This window comes from Hippopotamus amphibius, chromosome 9 (assembly GCF_030028045.1).
Source record: "Hippopotamus amphibius kiboko isolate mHipAmp2 chromosome 9, mHipAmp2.hap2, whole genome shotgun sequence".
In the NCBI taxonomy this organism is placed as follows: Eukaryota; Metazoa; Chordata; class Mammalia; order Artiodactyla; family Hippopotamidae; genus Hippopotamus; species Hippopotamus amphibius.
In genome coordinates, this window is record NC_080194.1 from 50,298,213 (window position 1) to 50,321,597 (window position 23,385).

Genomic DNA, 23,385 nt, shown 5'->3' on the forward strand with positions numbered 1-23,385 from the left:
AGAAATGAAACACATGTCCACAAAAAAGTTTTTTAAGTATTGATTCTTTCATGTGAATTATCTTTCAGCCAGCAGCTTTATTAATAGTTCTAAATTAGAACATCTAATGTCCAGCAATAGGAAAATGGATAAACAAATTATGGTATATTCATACAATGTAATGCCACTCAGCAATAAAAAAAAGAATGAACTACTGATATATGTAATGACATAGATGCCTCTCAACATTAAGAAAAAGAAGCCAGAAACAAAAGTGTAAAAACAGGCAAAACTAATTCTGATGATAGAAGTCAGAACAGTGGTTCTTATAAGGGTAGAAATTAACAAGGGATGTGAGGGTATATGGAAAGGAATGATAATGACAGATCATGGAGTGAGAAACTCAGTTTGAATAAAAGTGAGGATGTGAGGGATGGAATGAACAGAGAAAGGGTGATAATATGAGTGGACTGGGTATAGTTTTAGGATTGCTGAATTCAGAGTACTAGGAGGAAGTGATATGGAAAGACAAGAGGTATAGATTAGAGATTGAGATGCTTGAAATTTAGGTTTTGGAGGTGAAGGGGTAATTGGTAATAGCTGAGAAGAGGTGCCATTAACTGGGTGAAGTTCAAGAAAATAGCAAGCCACCAGGGTAGATGCATGGTCTAGGCAAATATTGACATTACAAAGATCAATCATTGGAATAATGATAGGAAGACAAAAAGAGTCAGGTGCTAAAACTTTCATAGGATGATATAGAGGATCTATAGATGACTACAATCAGAGAGGTAGTGGTGAGCAACATAGTTTTCTGGGATGTGGTTCAAAAGGGCTGGGGGATTTTAAAGAGAAGAGAGAGCAATGGCTAGAAGTGATAACAAGGAGCAATAATGATTCCTTATACCTCATCCTTCATACGTATCAAATATCTACTAGTTTCATCATACTTTCCACAATATCACCTTCTACCTTTCTCTCACATACTTTATCATAGAGAAAAACAGAAGCTGTAAGCAGAGAATTTATTACATACCTAAAAGTTTACTTTTATCCATATTAACCTAAATTTCAGGTTCTAGGAACAGTTTCTAATACAATCACATCTTCAACTACTTTAAGTCAATTTTGTTTTGGAGGGGGTAAACATTTTCCATATTTTACTTTCTTCTGAAAGGCACTATACATGTGGGTAAATGTTTATATAATTGACTTCTGTATTTTGGGCAGGGGATACAATCAGAATTCGAGGGACTGCTTTAGAAAGTTTGAGGGAAGCCTGCTGGGAAAGAAAAGTTATATACTACACATAAGGTGACCTGTGAAAATGACATAATAAAATAATCATTTATTACAAGTGTTACTATGGTCAGGCACTGTACATGATAGGTATTCAATATGTATTCTCCTATTTTATCTCACAACAGTTCTCTGAGTTGAATATTTTACAGATGAAAAAACAGCCTTAGAAAGGTTAAGTGCTTTTTTCCAAGGTCACATAATCACTAAGTGGAAGACCTGGTAGTCTAAATTAGGCAGTCCAATTTTGCCTGGTTTTTAACCACTATACTATACACTATGTGACAGTCTGTTTGTAATTTTTCTCTTTTCTTCCAAAGCACTTCTGCTTCCAACATCCACACATAACAAAATTGTGTCTCACCAAGGAACCCTAAGCTTAATTTTATCATAGTATTTGTTCACTAAGCAGTAATTATCTACTTACTTTTCTGTATTACATATTAGACTCTAAGTATCATAAGAAAGACAGTGCCTGTGTCAGCACATAGCATAGTGCTTGCAATATTTATTGTTGAATTAAAGAATTAATTGTATATTAACTGTCTCCCCCACCAGACTTTTTTTAGTTATTTTATTTAATTAATTAATTAATTAATTAATTGGCTCCATTGGGTCTTTGTTGCTATGTGTGAGCTTTCTCTAGTTGTGGAGAGTGGGGACTACTCTTTGTTGTGGTGCACAGGCTTCTCAGTGTGGTGGCATCTCTTGTTGTGGAGCACAGGCTCTAGGCACTTGGGCTTCATTGTGGAACTTGGGCTCAGTAGTTGTGGCTTGCGGGCTCTAGAGCACAGGTTCAGTAGTTGTGGTGCACAGGCTTAGTTGCTCTGTGGCGTATGGGATCTTCCCAGAGCTGGGCTCGAACCCATGTTCCTTGCACTGGCAGGCAGATTCTTAACCACTGTGCCACCAGGGGAGCACCTCCCTCATCAGACTTTAAGTTCACTGAGTACAGGGACTGAAAATTTAATTTCTGGAATTCCTGGGCCTAAAACAAAGCCTTACATCTGGTAAATGCTGAAACAATTGTTGAATGAATGCTTGACCATATGTTAACTTCAGATAGATAGATCAGAGCACTTTTAAAAGCGGTCATCTATTATTTTAACTTAATAATTATCTGCTGGGGATAAGTAAAACAAATATGGTTTATGTAGTTATTTATAATCTAGTGAGGCAAGCTAACAAAACCAAGTAAACAAAGAGTTGCTAATTGTCATAAGTGCTATAGTAAAGGAAATTCAGTCCATGATAGGGAACCAAGGAAACTCACTTTAAATAAAGTAAACAGGGAACCATTTCTCTGGAGACATGACATTTAAGCTAAAATTTTCAGAATAAGGAGGCCAGTCATGAAAAGAATGTGGGGGGGAGGGAAATGCTCTAGGCAGAAGAAACAGCATGCAAAGGTCCTATGCTGAGAAAAAGAAAAAAAATTAACACTTTTTCATAAATTGAGAAAATACACCAGTTTAGCAAAGTTTGGCAATGAGGAATGATGGATTTCCAATGCTGAGTGAAATTTTCCTTGCTATAATCAGAAAGTCATTTTGATAGCAAATTACCATCACTATAATTTTATATTGTTCCAATTGGCCCTGTTCTCTGGAATAAAACATATACAGATAGCAATAATAATTTCACACTGCATTTTCTTGGGTCATAGGAAATAAAGTCTGTGATAGACTGAGTCAAATTAAATGAGATAGAATGTAACTGAAAAGCAGACGTTTCCACTCCTAAACTCAATAATACGCCCAATAATAAAAAGTTTTAATAAGCATTTGTAGTGATGATTAACATAGTTCCCTCCTTATTCACTTAACGACTAGTTACGGATTTTCTTTTATACTAATATGTGCCAGGCACTTGGTAAGCACTGTGGGAATAGAAGGCTCTGGTGATAAAAATGAGAAAGCTTCTTTGCCATTATAGAATTCAGAGTTGGAAAAGTATGTTGCTGTATCCCATTAACCCTGGGATTAGCCTTTGCCACAGAAAAAATATGGTCTGCCTTGGCAACAGAAAAAAACATTTTTTTGATAAATAAAAAGTGTACATATTAAAGGTTTAAAACATGATGTTTTGATATATATGTATACATTATGAAATGATTACAACAATCAAACTAACATATCCACCATGCCTCTCATAGTTACTTCTTTTGTATGTGTGGTGAGGTCACTTGGGCTCTATTTTCTTAGCAAGTTTCTAATATAAAATACATTATTATTAATTACAGTCACTATGCTGTACATTAGGTTTCCAGAACTTAACTCATCTTATAACTGAAAGTTTGTACCCTTGATCAATGTCTCTCCTTTTATTCCACACTCTCCCCACCAGCCTCTGGAAACCACAATTCCATTCTATTACTATGAACTCAACTTTTCTTTTTTTTTTGGAGTCTGCACGTAAGTGAAAGATCATGCAATATTTGTCTTTCTGTGCCTGGCTTATTTCACTTAGTATAATGTCCTCTGGGGTCATTCATGTTGTCATAACTGACAGGATTTTCTTCTTCTTCTTTTTTTTTTTTTTAAAGCTGAATAACATTCCGTGGTATATATGTTCCACATTTTTTTTTATCCACTCATCTGTTAACAGACTTTTAGATTGGGTACTATGAATAATGTGCCTCAGCAACTTTTGAAAGGTCTATTTCATGAAAGATGTAGACCACTTTGGTTCAAAGTAAGACACCTCATAAAATGATGGCCATATGCTAAACTATTTGTTCTGGTTTCCTGGGAATCTATAACTATGGAGTATAATTTTCTTCTGTTGGAAATATTCTTAAGAAGTGGACAAATAACCACTATGGCAATAATTTTCTTTAACAACAGAACCCAAGCAGTTGTAATTAAGAGTAACTGAGGTCACAAGGGACACAGGCAGAATTGGAGAGCTGGTCTTTTGAAGAAGAAGAATTGCATTTCTTTTTTCTGTTTGGAACCATAATTCAGATTTAGGTAGATATAGCTTTCTAGAGATATGATCACATTTAAGTTTAAAACTCAACTATATTTTGAGATAGATAGAAATTAAAGAGATTTAAAAATAGGATACAATATTACACTTTCAAATTTAAAAATGCAATTGGAGAAAAATAGTTTTTAAGAATAAAGCATAACATTTTAAACAAACAATAATGCCACCATTCTATAAGAAATAACTCAAGAATATACTGTCACAGGGAGCTCAGCTTAGTGCTCTGTGATGACCTAGAGATGGGCAGGATGCAGCCAGGGGAGGCGGGGACGAGGTTGAAGAGGGAGGGGATATGTGTATATGTATAGCTGATTCACTTCATTGCACAGCAGAAACTAACATAACATTGTAAAGCAATTATACTCCAAAAAAAATATATATATATATACTGTCAGTTTTCACTGCTTGGCAAAGAAACACATATGTCCCAGAAGTTATTAATCTTGTACTTGCCAAGACTTAAACTTATTTGTAATCCCCCCAATCTATGTTGAATATCATATTTCCAATTTACTGTCTGTCACTTGACTGGAAAAGAAAACAAAAAATGACCCTTAACACACTATTGGAGGGGAAAATACCCAAACAACAAAGATCCATATTCTGATTTAACACACAGAATTAGGAACATACATACGCAAAGGGAAAATATAATAGCACCTCATTTCTCTAAAGGCTGAGGTGTCAGCCAAAATAAACATGTCAATAGCAATTAACAAAAGCTCATAAATTTTAATCATAAGAGTCTCAGGTCCTTATTCACAAAAATTCTTATTAGATTCAGTTCCAACTAAATCCTTTATTTAATTAGGTAGTAATGTGCTAGAAATATAAAAGAAGAAAGGGGAGGGAGCATCTAGAAAAAAGAAATACTAACATCAAAAAGGAATAAATTTTGGGAGGTGGAGTCAAGATAGTGGAATAGGAGGACATGGAATTTGCCGCTCCTCACAAGTACATCAAGAATAGACCTACAACACCATACACAAAAATAAACTCCAAATGGATTAAAGACCTAAATGGAAGGCCAGACACTATAAAACTCCTAGAGGAAAATATAGGCAGAACACTCTATGACATACATCAAAGCAAGATCCTTTTGGACCCACCTCCTAGAATCATGGAAATAAAATCAAGAATAAACAAATGGGACCTCATGAAACTTAAAAGCTTTTGCACAGTGAAAGAAACCATAAACAAGACAAGAAGGCAACCCTCAGAATGGGAAAAAATAGTTGCCAACGAAACAACGGACAAAGGATTAACCTCCAAAATATATAAGCAGCTCATGCAGCTTAATACCAAAAAAGCAAATAACCCAATCCACAAATGGGCAGAAGACCTAAATAGACATTTCTCCAAAGAAGACATACAGATGGCCAACAAACACATGAAAAGATGCTCAACATCACTCATCATCAGAGAAATGCAAGTCAAAACCACAATGAGGTATCACCTCACACCAGTCAGAATGGCCATCATCACAAAGTCTGGAAACCACAAATGTTGGAGAGGGTGTGGAGAAAAGGGAACTCTCCTGCACTGTTGGTGGGACTGTAAGTTGGTACAGCCACTATGGAAAACAGTTTGGAGGTTCCTTAAAAAACTAAAAATAGAACTACCATATGATCCAGTAATCTCACTCCCGGGCATACACCCAGAGAAAACCATAATCCCAAAAGAAACATGTACCATAATGTTTATTGCAGCACTATTTACAATAGCCAGGACATGGAAGCAACCTAAATGCCTATCAGCAAATGAATGGATAAAGAAGATGTGGCATATATATACAATGGAATATTACTCAGCTATAAAAAGGGATGAGATGGAGCTATATGTAATGAGGTGGATAGACCTAGAGTCTGTCATACAGAGTGAAGTAAGTCAGAAAGAGAAAGACAAATATTGTATGCTACCTCATATATACGGAATCTAAAAATGGTACTGATGAACTCAGTGACAAGATGAGAACAAGGATGCAGATGCAGAGAATGGACTGGAGAACTCGAGGTTTGGGGGGACGGGGGGGTGAAGGGGAAGCTGAGACGAAGTGAGAGAGTAGCACAGACATATATATACTACCAACTGTAAAATAGATAGCCAGTGGGAAGTTGCTGTATAACAAAGGGAGTTCAACTTGAGGATGGATGATGCCTTAGAGGACTGGGACGGGGAGGGTAGGGGGGAGTCAAGGAAGGGAGGGAGGGAATATGGGGATATGTGTATAAATACAGATGATTGACCTTGGTGTACCTCAAAAACTGGTACAAGAGTGTAATGCAATTATATTCCAATAAAAAAAATAAAAATAAATAAAAAGAATAGACCTACAAATGGAACAATTCTAACAGAACACCTGCTAAACATTAGGGAAGATCCTGGACACCTGAAAGGACAAGATAAATCCCCATGCAACCAGGTAGGGTGAAAGAAAGGAAAAAAAAAAAAAAGGAAATGGGAAGGGACCAGCACCCCTGGTGGGGAACTGAAGGTAAGGAGAGGTTCCTGCACTCAGAAAAGCCCATTCACAGTGGGGAAATCAGTTGGGGAGGAGAGGGACCTTTGGGGGATTAGAGGGGAATGCAACAACTGGTTTGTGGAGGGCAGGACAAAGTAAGAACTGTATGCATGGTCCGTGCTGCTGCTCTGCACATCCCAGCCTGAGCCGTGTGTCTCCAGGTGTGGGCTGGGTGCTGGAAAGTGGGCTTTAGAGAGTGGACCCAAGGAGGGAACAGCTGCTGGCTATGAAGAGACAGCCTGAAGGGACAGGAATAAGGAGCTCCACAACCAGGAAAGTTTCCTGAAGGGGCACTATAGAAGCAAGGCACCATTGTTGTGTGCTGTGCAAGGGGCAAGGCCACCACTGAAACCCCCTTCCCTACCTGCCAGCCCCCTGCCTCAGTGGGCACTGGGAGGGGCACCCATCTGAGCAGACTCGCCTGCCCATCAAGCCAAGGCCTCCTTCACCCACAGAAGCTCCAGGGTCCTGAGCGCCACCACAGTCAAAGCATCCTTTGACTAGGCCCTCACATGCCACCCATGCCAAAGCCTCCTCTGGAATCAGCCCTGAACACTGCAGCCTGAAAGGAGAGGCTGTCAATCCTGGCAGCATCTGAGTGCTAAAGTGTGGGGTTAGGAGAGTGGATCTGGGGAGAGGACTGCTGTTGGCTGCACAGAGACAACTTGAGGGGACAGGAGTGAGGGGCTTCATGGCTGGGAATGCTCCTAGAGGAAGTGTGGTCTGCCTTGGAAATGAGGAGCCACTGTCGAGTGGCATGCAAGGGGTGGGGTCACCATTGCAACCCCCTTCCCACCTGCCAGCCCCTGCTTCTGTGGGTACTGGGACTCCCACCAGAGCAAGTGCATCCCAGTCTGTTGCATCTTCCAGGTAGTCTCTGCCACCACATGCACTTTGTGCATGCCCCAGTTGTGGCCATCTTGTTCCTCCCTGGCCTAAGCAAATAAGTGCCCCAATCAGGGTGAGAAATCCAACCACCCACTGCTTTTGCCCCCCCTCTTACCTAGGTGAGGGACAGACACTGGAGGGTGGTCCACATATAGAGGTGGAGTAAAAACCAAAGCTGAGCCTCAGGGATGGTGCAACTAAGGAAGAGGAACAGAAATCTCTCTGTGCAGCTGCACAAGCTGCAGATTTAATCCAAGTGATTTGCTTGGTAAACCCTATGTCTGTGGAATATCTGAATGGACGAGTACTCCCACAACTGAGACCAGACTAACTTTGGTAGCTGTGGACTTTGGGGAAAAGTACAAATGGGAGTTGCGTCAGGTCAGAGTCTGAGTTGCCACCACAGTACCCACAGTGGGTCCAGAGACCTACCTGGAGGTACTGGAGGACCTCCTGGGGAGGTGGGGATTGGCTGTGGCTCACTGAGGGAAAGGACACTGACAGCAGAGGCCACAGGAAAATATTATTATTATTATTTTTTGCTCATTTTTTTGTTTTTGTTTTTTTGTTTCATTTTGGTCTATTTTGTTTTTTTAATTAATTTTTTATTTTTCTTTTCTTTTTTGTATTTTTATTCAAATTTTTTAAAATATACATTAAAAAGTTTTTATTTTTACTTTCTCTTCTCTGTTTTGTGTTTTGTTCTTATTTTTGATTTTGTTCTTTGTTTTGCTTTGTTTTTTGATCATTTTTGTGTGTTTAATATTTTGGTTTATTTTTTTAGTTTGCTTTCTGTTTTTGTTCTGTTTTTTGTCTTTGTTATTTTTGTTTTAATTAATTGTTTTTGTTTGGGGATTATTTTGTTTGTTAGGTTGTTCTATTGATTTATGCATACTTTCTTTCTTTTTTTTTTTTTCCTTTCTTTCTTGGGTTTTGCTTTTATCATTTGTCTTGGATTTTTTTTTTTTCTTTTATTCTTTTTTTTTTTCTGGCCATGCTGTGTGGCTTGCAGGTTGGTCTTGGTTCCCTGGCCAGGGGTCAGGCCTGAGCCTCTGGAGTAACAGCAGTGAGTTCAAGATGCTGGAATGCCAGAGAATCCTGGCCCCAGGGAATATTAACCGGTATGAGCTCTCCCAGAGGTCTTCATCTTGACATTAAGACCTGGCTCCATGCAACAGCCTGCAGGCTGCAGTGCTGGATGCCCCATGCCAAAAAACCAGCAAGAGAGGAACACAGCCCCACCCATTAGCAGACAGGCTACCTAAAGTTGTACTAAGCCCACAGACACCCAAAACACACCCCAGACACAGCCCAGCCCACCAGAGGGACAAGACCCAGCTCCACTTACCAGAGGGCAGGCACCAATCCCTCCCACCAAGAAGCCTACACAAGCCCCTGGACCACCCTCGCCCACCAGTGGGCAGACACAAGAAGCAAGAGGACCCATAACCCTGCAGCCTGTGGAAAGGAGACCACAAACACAGTAAGTTAGACAAAATGAGATGACAGAGAAATATGTTGCAGACAAAGAAGCAAGGTAAAAATCCACAAGACCAAATAAATGAAGAGGAAGTAGGCACTCTACCTAAAAAAGAATTGTGAGCAATGATAATTAGGAGAATCCAAGGTCTCAGAAAGGTCTCAGAAATAGAATGGAGAAACGTATGGAGAAGATACAAGAAATTATCTTTAACAAGGACTTAGAAGAACTAAAGAACAAACAAACACTGATAAACAACACAATAACTGAAATGAAAAATACACTAGAAGGAAGCAATAGCAGAATAACTGAGGCAGAAGAATGGATAAGTGAGCTGGAAGATAGAATGGTGGAAAAAACTGTCACAGAGCAGAATAAAGAAAACAGAATGAAAAGAAATGAGGACAGTCTCAGAGACCTCTAGGATAACATGAAACACACCAACATTTGAATTATAGGGGTCCCAGAAGAAAGGAAAGAGAAAGGGTTTGAGAAAATATTTGAAGAGATCATAATCAAAAACTTCCCTGACATGGGAAAGAGTCACCCAAGTCCAGGAAGTGCAGAATTCCATACAGGATAAACCCAAGATTTTTCAAATGTGGACCATTTTTAAAGTCTTTATTGAATTTGTTACAATATTGCTTCTGTTTTATGTTTTGGTTTTTGGCTATGAGGGATGTCGAATCTTAGTTCCCCAACCAGGGACTGAACCTGAAGTCCTTGCATTGGAAGATGAAGTTTCAACCACCAGGGAAGTCCTCTGAGACACATATTAATCAAACTAACAAAAATTAAATATAAAGAAAAAACATTAAAAGCAGCAAGGGAAAAGCAACAAATAATGTACAAGAAAATCCCCATAAGACTATCAGCTGATTTTTCAGCAGAAACTCTGCCGGCCAGAAGGGAATGGGAGGATATTTAAAGTAATGAAAGGGAAAAGTGTACAACCAAGATTACACTATCCAGGAAGGCTCTCAATCAGATTCAATAGAGAAATCATAAGCTTTACAGGCAAGCAAAAGCTAAAGGAATTCAACACCACCAAACCACCTTTACAACAAATCTTAAAAGAACTCTCTAGGTGGGAAACACAAGAGAAGAAATAGACCTATAAAAACAACCCAAACAATTAAAAAAATGGTAATAGGAGCATACTGGGTTGGCAAAAAAGTTCTTTTGAGTTTTTTCATAAGATGGTAAGAAAAACCTGAATGAACTTTTTGGCCCATCCAATACACATAGATAATTACCTTAAATGTAAATGGATTAAATGCTCCAACTAAAAGACACAGAATACAAATGAATGAATACAAAAACAAGACCTGTTTATATGTTGTGTATAAGAGACCCACTTCAGAGCTAGGGACACATATAGACTGAAAGTGAGGGGATGGAAAAAGATATCCTATGCAAATGGAAATCAAAAGAAAGCTGGAGTAGCAATACTTATATCAGAAAAAACAGACTTTAAAATAAAGACTGTTATAAGAGACAAGGCAGGACACTACACAATGATCAAGGCATCCATCCAAGAAGAAGATTTAACAATTGTAAATATTTATGCATCCAACACATGAGCGCCTCAATACATAAGGCAAATGCTAACAGCCATAAAAGGGGAAATCAACAGTGACACAATAATAGTGGGGGATTTTAACACTTTATTCACACCAACGGACAGATCATCCAGAAAGAAAATTAATAAGGAAACACAAGAACTAAATGACACATTAGACCAGATAGACTTAATTGAGATTTATAGGACATTCCATCTGAAAGCAGCAGAATACATTTTCTTATCAAGTGCCCATGAAACATTGTCCAGGATAGATCACATCTTGGGTCACAATTCAAGCCTCATTAAAGTTAAGAAAACTGAAATCATATCAAGCACCTTTTCTGACTACAACACTATGAGATTAGAAATCAATTACAGAAAATAACCTGTAAAAAACACAAACACATGGACGCTAAACAACATGCAACTAAATAACCAATGGATTACTGAAGAAGTCAAAGAGGAAATCAAAAAATAACTAGAGGACTTACCTAGTAGCATAATGGTTAAGAATCTATCTGCCAATTCAGGGGACATGGGTTCGACCCCTCATCTGGGAAGATTCCACATGCTGTGGAACAGCTAAGCCCGTGTGCTACAACTACTAAGCCTGAGCTCTAGAGCCCATGAGCCACAACTACTGAGCCCATGTGCCACAACTTCTGAAGCCTGTGCACTCTAGGGCCCACATGCCGCAACTACTGAGCCCACGTGCTGCAACTCCTGAAGTCTGAGTGCCTAGAGCCTATGCTCTGAAACAAGAGAAGCCACTGCAATGAGAAGCCCACACACTTCAACAAAGAGTATCCCCTGCTCACTGCAACTGGAGAAAGCCCATGTGCAGCAATGAAGACCCAATGTAGCCCAAAAAAGAAAAAAAATACCTTGAGAGAAATAACAATGAAAATATGACAATCTAAAACCTATGGGACTCAGCAAAAACAGTTCTAGGAGGGAAGTTTATAACAATACAATTCTACCTCAAGAAACAAGAAAAATCTCAAATAACCTATTCTTACACCTAAAGTAACTAAAGAAAGAAGAACAAACAAAAAGCAAAGTTAGCAGAAAGAAATCATAAAGGTCAGAGCAGAAATAAATGAAAGAGAGACAAAGAAAATAGTAGCAAAGATTGATGATACTAAAAGCCAGTTCTTTGAAAAGATAAACAAAATTGATGAATCTTTAGCCAGACTCAACAAGAAAAACGGGAGAGGACTCAAATAAATAAAATTAGAAATGAAAAAGGAGAAGTTACAACTGACACCACAGAAATACAAAGGATCATAAGAGAATACCACAACCAACTATATGCCAATAAAATGGACAATCAGAAAGAGATGGACAAATTCTTAGAAAGGTACAACCATCCAAGACTGAACCAGGAAGAAACAGAAAATATGAACAGACCAATCACATGTAATGAAATTGAAACTGTGATTAAAAATTTTTCAACAATCAAGAGTCCAGGAGCAGATGGCTTTACAGATAACTTCTATCAAACATTTAGAGAAGAGTTAACACCTACCCTTCTCAAAGTCTTCCCAAAGAGGAAGGAACACTCCCAAACTCATTCTACGAGGCCACCATCACCCTGATACCAAAACCATACAAAGATATCACAGAAAAAGAAAATTACCAGCCAATATTACTGATGAACATAGACACAAAAATCCTCAACAAAATACTAGCAAACAGAATCCAACAACACATTAAAAATATCATACACCATGATCAAGTGGGATTTATCCAAGGGATGCAAGGATTCTTCAATATACATAAATCAATCAATGTGATGCTTAACAAACTGAAGAAGAAAAACCATATGATCATCTCAATAGATGCAGAAAAAGCTTTTGACAAAATTTGACATGCATTTATGATAAAAACTCTCCAGAAAGTGGGCATAGAGGGAACCTACCTCAACATGATAAAATCTATCTACCACAAACCCACAGCAAACATCATTCTCAATGGTGAGAAACTGAAAGCATTTCCTCTTTAAGATCACGAACAAGACAAGGATGTCCACTCTCGCCACAATTATTCAACATAGTTTTGGTGGTCCTAGCCATGGCAATCAGAGAAGAAAAAGAAAAGGAATATAAATTGGAAAAGAAGAAGTAAAATTGTTACTGTCTGCAGATGATATACTATACATAGAAAATACTAAAAATGCCTCCAGAAAACTACTAGAGCTAATCAATGAATCTGGTAAAGCTGCAGAATACAAAATTGATACACAGAAATCTATTGCATTCCTATATACTAACAATGAAAGATCAGAAAGAGAAATTAAGGAAACTATCCCATTTATCATCACAACAAAAAATAAAATACCTAGGAATATGCAATGGAGAAAACACAGTCTCTTCAATAAGTGGTGCTGGGACAATTGGACAGCTACATGTAAAAGAATGAAATTAGGACACTCCCTAACACTATTCTCTAACACCATAAACAAAAATATACTCAGAATGGATTAAAGACCTAAATGTAAGGCTGGACACTATAAAACTCTTAGAGGAAAAAAAAAAAACCATAGGTGGCACATTCTTTGACATAAATTGCAGCAAGATCTTTTTTGACTCACTTTCAGAGTAATGAAAATAAAAACCAAAATAAACAAGTGGGATCTAATTAAACTAAAAAGCTTTTGCACAGAAAAGTAAACCCATAAATGAGATGAAAAGACAACCCTCAGAATTGGAGAAAATATTTGCAAACGAAGCAACTGACAAGGGATTAATCTCCAAAATATACAAACGGTTCATGCAGCTCAATATCAAAAAACCAACAACCCAATCAAAAATGGGTGGAAGACCTACAGACATTTCTCCAAAGAAGACATATAGGTGGCCAACAAACACATGAAAAGATGCTCAACATCACTAATTATTAGAGAAATGCAAATCAAAACTACAATGAGGTATCACTTCACAGTGGTCAGAATAGCCATCATCCAAAAATCTACAACAATAAATGCTGGAGAGGGTGTGGTGAGAATGCAAACTGGTACAGTCACTATGGAGACCTGTATGGCGGTTCCTTCAAAAACTAAAACTACTCTATGACCCAGCAATCCCACTCCTGGGTATGTACCCAGAGAAAACCATAATTCAAAAAATACATGCACTGCAATATTCACTGCAGCACTATTTACAATAGCCAGGACGTGGAAGCAACCTAAATGTCCACCAACAGAGGAATAGATAAAAAAGATGTGGTACATATATACAATGGGATATTACTCAGCAATGAAAAAGAACAAAATAATGCTACTTGCAGCAACATGGGTGGACCTAGAGATTGTCATACAGAGTGAAATAAGTCAGAAAGAGAAAAACAAATATCATATAATATTGCTTATATGTGGAATCTAGAAAAATGATACAGATGAACTTATTTGCAAAGTATAAAGAGACACAGATGTAGAGAATGGATGTGTGGATACTGGGGTGGGGGGAAGGGGGGTGGGATGAATTGGGAGAATGGGATAGACATATATTCACTACTATGTATAAAATAGATAACTAATGAGAACCTACTACATAGCACAGGGATTCTACTCAGTGCTCTGTGGTGACCTAAATGGGAAGAAAATCCAAAAAAGAGAGAATATATGTATATGTATATGTATAGCTGATTCATTTCATGGTAGAGCAGAAACTAACACAACATTGTAAACAACTATACTCCAGTAAAAATTAATTTAAACAAAAGGAATGAATTTGCTTCTGGGAAGAGGAAGTATACAGACTTTTCATATTTCTTTCACTAAGAAAAAATTAAAATGCTGGATATTATATATTAAAAAAATTAAGAAAAGTCTGAAAGGTGGAGAGAAGGAGGCAGACTGGCTAGGGACCTTAGGGCCTTAGGAACAACATGGTGATAAGTTCTCTGGGTTTCTTTTGACTTCATATATCCCATACTTGGAGTGGGAGAAAGAGGCCACCTGGAAATGTCAATGGGCTTAGACAAAAAAGCACCACCTCTCACCTCTACCACCACTGGAAAAAAAAAAAAAAAAAGAGCAGCTTTCTCTAGCTCCACGAGGAGGAAAAGGTGAATCCAGCAAGACAGGAAACTTTTAGACAGTAACGCTACTACTCCATCCAAACACCACAGAAAAAAACCCATGTCCCGCTCCCATCTAAGCCAAGGCTGAGTAAGGAGCCTAGATTTCATTTCCATCCTTGCCGGATTGTAACCAGACATCCCCAACCCTCTTGCCAGAATGGTGTCAGAGAAGCTCAGTGGAATGCTAGGCTTTCATCTCCAGCTGGTGGTAATGAGGTCCTCCTCAGCCCCAGTATTAGTAGTAACTAAGGGGAGAGTGTGGACTATCACCTACTAGTAACGAGGTGCCCCTACTTCTCCCTGGTTGGATTTTGTCTGAGGAGGCTGTGGAAAGACAAGATTTTTACCACCACCAGCAGTAATGAGGCCACTCCCAATGTGGTGTCAACAGAGATCATGTGAGGAGCTGTAACTCCCACTAACTGCCCAGCAGTAATAAGGAGTCTCTTCTCCAACCTGGTGTCACCAAAAGCACAATCTATGAAAAGAAAGACTGATAAACTGCACCTCATAAAAATGAAAAACTTGCTCTAGGAAAGACCCTATTGAGAAGGTGAAAATATAAGCTCCAGTGTAGAAGAAAATATTTGTAAACCATATATCTGACAAAGGACTTGTACCTAGAATATATAGAGGGCCCTTGAAACTCAACAATAAAAAAGCAAATAATCTAATTAGAAAATGGATAAAAGGTCAATTAATTTAAGACAAAGGAGGCAAGAATATACAAAGGAGAAAAGAGTCTTCTTAAGAACTGGTGCTGGGAAAACTGGGCAGTTACATGTAAAAGAATGAAATTAGAACATTCTCTAACACCATATACAAAAATAAACTCAAAATGGATTAAACACCTATAAGACTGGATACTATAAAATTCCTAGAGGAAAACAAAGGCAGAACACCCTTTGACATAAATCATAGCAATACTTTTTGGATCTGTCTCCTAGAGTAATGGAAATAAAAACAAAAATAAACAAATGGGACCTAATTAATCTTAAAAGTGTTTGCACAGCAAAGGAAAAAAGCTATAAACAAAATGAAAAGACAACCTATGGTCTGGGAGAAAATATTTGCCAATGATGTTTCTGACAAGAAATTAATTTCCAAAATAAGCAAACATCTCACACAGCTTAATATCAAAAAAGCCAACAACCCAATCAAAAAATGGACAGAAGACCTAAACAGATATTTCCCCAAAGAAGACATACAGATGGCCAACAGGCACATAAAAAGATGCTCATTACCACTAATTAGTAGAGAAATGCAAATCAAAACTACAATGAGGTATCATCTCATACCAGTCAGAATGGCCATCATTAAAAAGTCTACAAATAATAAGTGCTGGAGAGGGTGTGGAGAAAAAGGAACCCTCCTACACTGTTGGTGGGAATGTAAACTAGTGCAGCCACTATGGGGAACAATAGGGAAGTTCCTTAAAAAACTAAAAATAGAGTAACCATATGATTCTGCAATCACACTTCCTGGGCATATATCTGGAGAAAACTCTAATTCAAAAAGATACATGCACCCCAATGTTCATAGCAGCACTATTTACAATAGCCAAGACACAGAAACGACCTAAATGTCCACTGATAGATGAATGGATAAGGTAGCAGTACACAAATATAATGGAATATTACTCAGCCACAAAAAAGAATTAAATAATGTCATTTGCAGCAACATGGATGGACCTAGAGATGATCATATTAAGTGAAGTAAGTTAGACAGAGAAAGACAAATTCCATATGATACCTATTATATGTGGAATCTAAGAAATGATACAAATGAACTTATTTACAAAACAGAAACAGACTCACAGATATAGAAAACAAATTTATGCTTACCAAAGGGAATAATGGGAGGGGCAGGGAGATAAATTAGGAGTTTGGGATTAACATATACTATATATAAAATAATAAGAACCTACTGTATAGTACAGAGAACTGTATTCAATATCTTGTAATAACCTGTAATGGAAAAAAATTTAAAAAAGAATATATATGTATATATATATATGTATAAATGAATTACTCTGCTGTACACTTGAAACTAACATAACATTGTAAATTAACTATACTTCAAAAAAAAAAAAGAAAATGGATAAAAGACATTAAGAAAAATTTCAAAGACAGGCAGATGGCAAATAAGCACATGAAAAGATATTCTACATCATTAGCCATTAAGAAAATGTCAATTAAAACCACACTGAGATATTACTATACACCTTTAAGAATGGCTAAAATACAAAATATTTATAACACCAATGCTAATGAGGATGTGGAAAACTGGATCACTCTTACACTGCTAGTGGGTACAGTAACTCTGAAGAACAATTTGGCAGTTTCTTAAAAGACTATAAACATGCAACCACCATATGATCCAGCAATTGTACTTCTTCATTTATTCCAGAGAAATAAAAACTTAGGTTTACACAAAAACCTATACATGAATATTTATAGCAACTTTATTCATGGTAACCCCAAACTGGGAATTAGCCAGGTATCCTTCAATGGGTGAAAGGATAAACAAACTCTGCTACATCCATATCATGGACTAATACTCAGCAATAAAAAGCAATGACCTACTGATGCATACAACAACCTGGATGAATCCCAGAGAAATGTGAGTGAAAAAAGCCAGTCCCAAATCATACATAGATCATCACACATATATAAATCAATCATGCATATATAAATCAATCATACATACATATGACCCCATTTATATAACTCTAGAAATGAAAAAATTATAGAAATGAGAACGGATTAGTGATTTCCAGGGGGTGGGTGTAGGAGGGAGGTGGGTGTGGCTATAAAAGGGCAATGTGAGGTGATAGAAATGTTCTGTGTCTTGATTGTGTAATTATCATTATCCTGGTTGTGAGACTGAACTATAGTTTTTCAAGATGTTACCACTGGGGGAAAATGAGTAAAAGGTATTATGGGATCTCTCTCTATTACTGTTTACAACCGCGTGTGAATCTATAATTATCTCAAAATAAAGAGTCTAATTTAAAACAGCGAAATTACAGCTAAACAGTGAGGGAGAAAAGTCTTTAATAGAATTCACCAAGCTTACCAGTTAGAGACTAGTACTGTAAACTAAATAAAGCTTAACAGCTCAAGGGCAATAACAGAGTAGAATATTTGATGCCCATAATAATGTTTCTAAGGCATAAAGAAAAGATCAAACCACATTTATCATAATCTGTATAAAAATTTACAGAAATATACACTGCAATTTAGAGATAAATAAAGTTTGCATAATTGATAAGTATTCCACTTCTGACAATGTTCTTCATGTACCATCCATAAATGACCTTTGACTCCTATTGACTCTACCTACTCAAACCTGACTCTACCTGCATACCTTCTCTTGCTTAGATCACTGTAACAGCTTTCTACCTGTCTTCTTTGCCTCCAGCCTGTGTTTTCAATTCATCCTCTATCCCTTTGTTATAATGAGATAAAATATAAACATGATCATGATACTTCTCTGATTTCACTCTTTCAGCAGCATCTCAGAGTCCTAGGGATAGGGTTTAATTTCTTTCGATTGGCACAAAAGTTATTTTATGAAATGTCTCCTATTAACTCTATAGTTTCTTCTCCTGATACCCTTCTACATTTTTCAGTGCCTAAATCACATCAAACTTTTGTATTTCACAACATTAAGCTTTTTCACATATTGTTCTCTTTTAACCCTCAAGTACCCTGTCTAACTCCTGGTTATCTAATAAGACTTTACTCTTCCAGGAACCCTTCCTTGTCCTGTAGTATATGAGATGTACTTCTATAGCACCTTGTAGGTGACTCAATCATAGTATTTATTGCACAGCATGGCCATCCTTTATTACTTCACTATTAGTAAATTGAAGGCAAGAATCGTGCATTTTTTATTTTTATCCTCTACTATATGAAACCAGTAAATGTTAGTTGAATGGATAAACTCTGTCCTCTGTGACATTTTAAATGGTCAAAGATAACTTCTAAATATCCTAAATTCCTTTAATATTCTTTTAATATATTATGAATATATTATGCATAATATAACCATGGATATTTAAACCTACTGATATCTGGATTTATTTGAATCTGTTTGTATTTTTAGCTTATACCATACATCTATATATGTAGGTTTGATTGATACAGCTTACTGCTTAAAGTATAATTCCTTCTTATTATTCTAAGGTACATTTTCCCTGCCTCATGGGGAACTCCAAACTCCACCATTCTAACAAATAGATAATATAGCTACCCCATACGTCATGCTCACCAAGTAATTCATTTTGTGATTCTCTAGGTAATTTTTTTTTTGCCTATAGGATATGTAAAGAATCTTTTTTATTATAGATTTTAGTGATTCTTCTAAAGTACTTGTCCCTCACCTGGAAGTGTTTCCTTTTCTCTTTATTTGGGCAGTTTCCCCCATTCTATTCCTTTTTTATTCTGCCAGTTGTTATACAGTTACATAGGAGTTTTGTCTGATTATCTGAACTTTTAAGCCTACATGCTTACATTACATTGTTTTAAAATGATCTGAAGCTCCCTTTTGAGTTCTTTATTTCTTAAAATCTATTGCAATTTATTTTCCTCAGGCAGTCAGGTTAAATCAGATTATTGACATTTCTAATGTTTAGTGATAAAATAGATTAAGCAAAATTATTTTTTCTCCTAATATAATGTTTAATAATTGGTACTCAATTAGCTATGCTTGTTGATGAATAAATGCCTATTCACTAATTTATCAAAAGTTAGCTTTAAAGTTGAAAATTAAAAACAATATAGGGAGTAAGTTAATTTTCTTTATTTGTGTATATATTAAAACTATCTGGTCCACAAAGCAGCCTATTAGAAAGTTACCTGAGGATGGGATCCAGCAAACTAATGTTACAAAACAAAACAAAAAAAAGGGATGCTATGAGGCAAGAAAATGTGGCTCCAATTCCTCTGAGCTAAAAAGGGAAGTCTCAGATTGCCCATTATGCATTAGCTCTAAAAGGTAACCAGTATCTATTGTAGCAGTACCTACTGATGAAGGGAGGAGGTTTTGGAGGGAAACAAAGGGGACTCCACTGTAGAGACACTGAGTGACAGAATGGAAAGCTTCAAAATGTGACAAAAACATATAAGAAAAATACTGGCAATAGAAAGACAAAAAATAATAAAATTAAAATGTGTATGATTTTAAGCAATTAATGTAAGTAAACAGAGAACACTTGGTGCTATGAACATCTTTTGAGCACTATGGGGGAAACAGTACTGACAATGTCAAAGTATAAATTTGTCTTTTTGTAGAAAAAAAATGTTAGGAGAATACCTCTGCTTGTAGGTATAATATTTTTTTCTAAACTCTATGACCATAATATGAAGAGACAGCATAAACTTAGATAACGTAAAGCATAGATAGGCCAAAAAAGCCATAATGATAGGCATATTCTGAAATTCACAAGTGCACAAATAATGATTTGGTCCCCTTCTTAAAAGGTGAAATATAGAAACAAATGATTAGTGTCTTAAAATTTTTTTTTTTTTTTTGCCATCACAGAACTTTTATACTCTAGTGCGGGACACAGAAACTTAACAAATGAATCCAGAAATAAACTATCACTGTAACGTGCTACCAAAGTAAAGTACAAGACGCTATACGAACAAACAGTAATGGGTCTTTGTTTTAGAAAGGAGTACTCAGGTATTTAAACATAAGACATCAAACATTTAGAGAAGACCTAACACCCATCCTTCTCAAACTCTTCCAAAACATTGCAGAGGAAGGAACACTCTCAAACTCATTTTATGAGGTGACCATCACCCTGATACCAAAACCAGACAAAGATACTACAAAAAAAGAAAATCACAGACCAATATCACTGACGAATTTAGTTGCAAAAATCCTCAACAAAATACTAGCTAACAGAATCCAACAACACATTAAAAGGATCACACACCATGATCAAGTGGGGTTTATCCCTGGAATGCAAGGACTCTTTAATATATGCAAATCAATCAATGTGATACACCATATTAACAAACTGAAGGATAAAAACCACATGATCATCTCAATAAATGCAGAAAAAGCTTTTGACAAAATTCAACAGCCATTTATGATAAAAACTCTCTAGAAGGTGGGCATAGAGGGAACCTACCTCAACATAATAAAGGCCATATATGACAAACCCACAGCAAACATCATTCTCAATGGTGAAAAACTGCAAGCACTCCCTCTAAGATCAGGAACAAGACAAGGATGTCCACTTTCGCCACTACTATTCAACATAGTTTTGGAAGTCCTTGCGACAGCAATCAGAGAAGAAAAAGAAATCAAAGGAATCCAGATTGGAAAAGAAGAAGTCAAACTGTCACTGTTTGCAGATGACATGATACTATACCTAGAAAATCCTAAAGATGCCACCAGAAAACTACTTGAGCTAATTGATGAATTTGGTAAAGTTGCAGGATACACAATTAACACACAGAAATCTCTTGCATTTCTATACACTAACAATGAAAGATCAGAAAGAGAAATTAAGGAAACAATCTCATTCACCATTGCAACAAAAAGAATAAAATACCTAGGAATAAACCTAACCAAGGGGGTAAAAGATCTGTACTCAGAAAACTATGAGACACCAGTGAAAGAAATCAAAGATGACAGAAACAGATGGAGGGACATACCATGTTCTTGGATTGGAAGAATCAATATTGTGAAAATGACTATACTACCCAAAGCAATTTACAGATTCAATGCAATCCCTATCAAATTACCAATGGAATTTTTCACAGAACTAGAACAAGAAATTTTACGATTTGTGTGGAAACACAAAAGACCCCGAATAGCCAAAGCAATCTTGAGAACAAAAGACGGAGTTGTTGGAATCAGGCTTCCTGACTTCAGGCTATACTACAAGGCTACAGTGATCAAGACAGTATGGTACTGGCACAAAAGCAGAAATATAGATCAATGGAACAGAATAGAAAGCCCCGAGATAAACTATGGTCAACTAATCTATGACAAAGGAGGCAAGGATATACATTGGAGAAAAGGCAGCCTCTTCAATAAGTGGTGCTGGGAAAACTGGACAGCTATATGTAAAAGAATGAAATTAGAACACTCCCTAACACCATACACAAAAATAAACTCCAAATGGATTAAAGACCTAAATGTAAGGCCAGTCACTATAAAACTCCTAGAGGAAAACATAGGAAGAACACTCTTCGACATAAATAACAGCAAGATCTTTTCTGATCCACCCTCTAGAGTAATGGAAATAAAAACAAAAATAAATAAGTGGGACCTAACGAAACTTCAAAGCTTCTGCACAGCAAAGGAAACTATAAGCAAGACGAAAAGACAACCCTTAGAATGGGAGAAAATATTTGCAAACGGATCAACAGACAAGGATTAATCTCCAAAATATATAAACAGTTCATGCAGCTCAATATCAAAAAAACAAACACCCCAATCAAAAAATGGGCAGAAGACCTAAATAGGCATTTCTCCAAAGAAGACATATGGGTGGCCAAGAGGCACATGAAAAGCTGCTCAGCATCACTAATTATTAGAGAAATGCAAATCAAAACTACAATGAGGTATCACCTCACACCAGTTAGAATGGGAATCATCAGAAAGTCTGCAAACAGTAAATGCTGGAGAGGGTGTGGAGAAAAGGGAAGGCTCTTGCACTGTTGGTGGGAATGTAAACTGATACAGCCACTATGGAGAACAGTATGGAGGTTCCTTGCAAAACTAAAAATAGAGTTACCATATGACCCAGCAATCCCACTGCTGGGCATATACCCAGAGAACACCATAATTCAAAAAGACACATGCACTCCAATGTTCATTGCAGCACTATTTACAATAGCCAGGACATGGAAGCAACCTAAATGTCCATCAACAGATGAATGGATAAAAAAGATGTGGTACATATATACAATGGAATATTACTCAGCTGTAAAAAGCAATGAAACTGGGACATTCTTAGAGACATGGATGGACATAGAGACCGTCATACAGAGTGAAGTGAGTTAGAAAGAGAAAAACAAATACCGTATATTAACACATATATGCGGAGTATAGAAAAATGGTACAAATCAACTGGTTTGCAAGGCGGAAATAGAGACATAAATGTAGAAAACAAACATATGGACACCAAGTGGGGAAAGCAGGGAGGGTTGGGGGGGAATGAATTGGGAGATTGGGATACCAAATTGTATAAATATATGCTCTAAATATATGCAGTTCATTGTATGTTAACTGTATCTCAATAAAGGTTCCAAAAAAAAAAAAAACAAAATTTTTATGTCTTTACATAAAAAAGATTTTTTTATTTACTCCTCTGTAGGGTGACAGAAAAATAAACATGATGAAATTATATTGGAAACATGTTCTGGCTAAGAATTTTCTTGAAATGGATAGTATTAATTCCAATCATAAATGAGAAACCGAAGTTCAAAGAGATTAAATAACTTGCTCTAACTCATGGAGCTAGGATTTAAACCTAACTCTCTCCAAAGCCCATGATGCTTTCAACATATGATTATTCATTTTTACTGAACACCTATCATGTGTCTTTTATCA

At 36.8% G+C, this 23,385-nt stretch overlaps 1 protein-coding gene across 1 annotated transcript in view; it reads right to left on the reverse strand.

Moving 5' to 3' along the window:
* Positions 1-23,385, reverse strand: part of CEP126 (centrosomal protein 126) — a 129,364-nt gene that overhangs the window by 98,305 nt on the left and 7,674 nt on the right. The window lies entirely within an intron of this gene.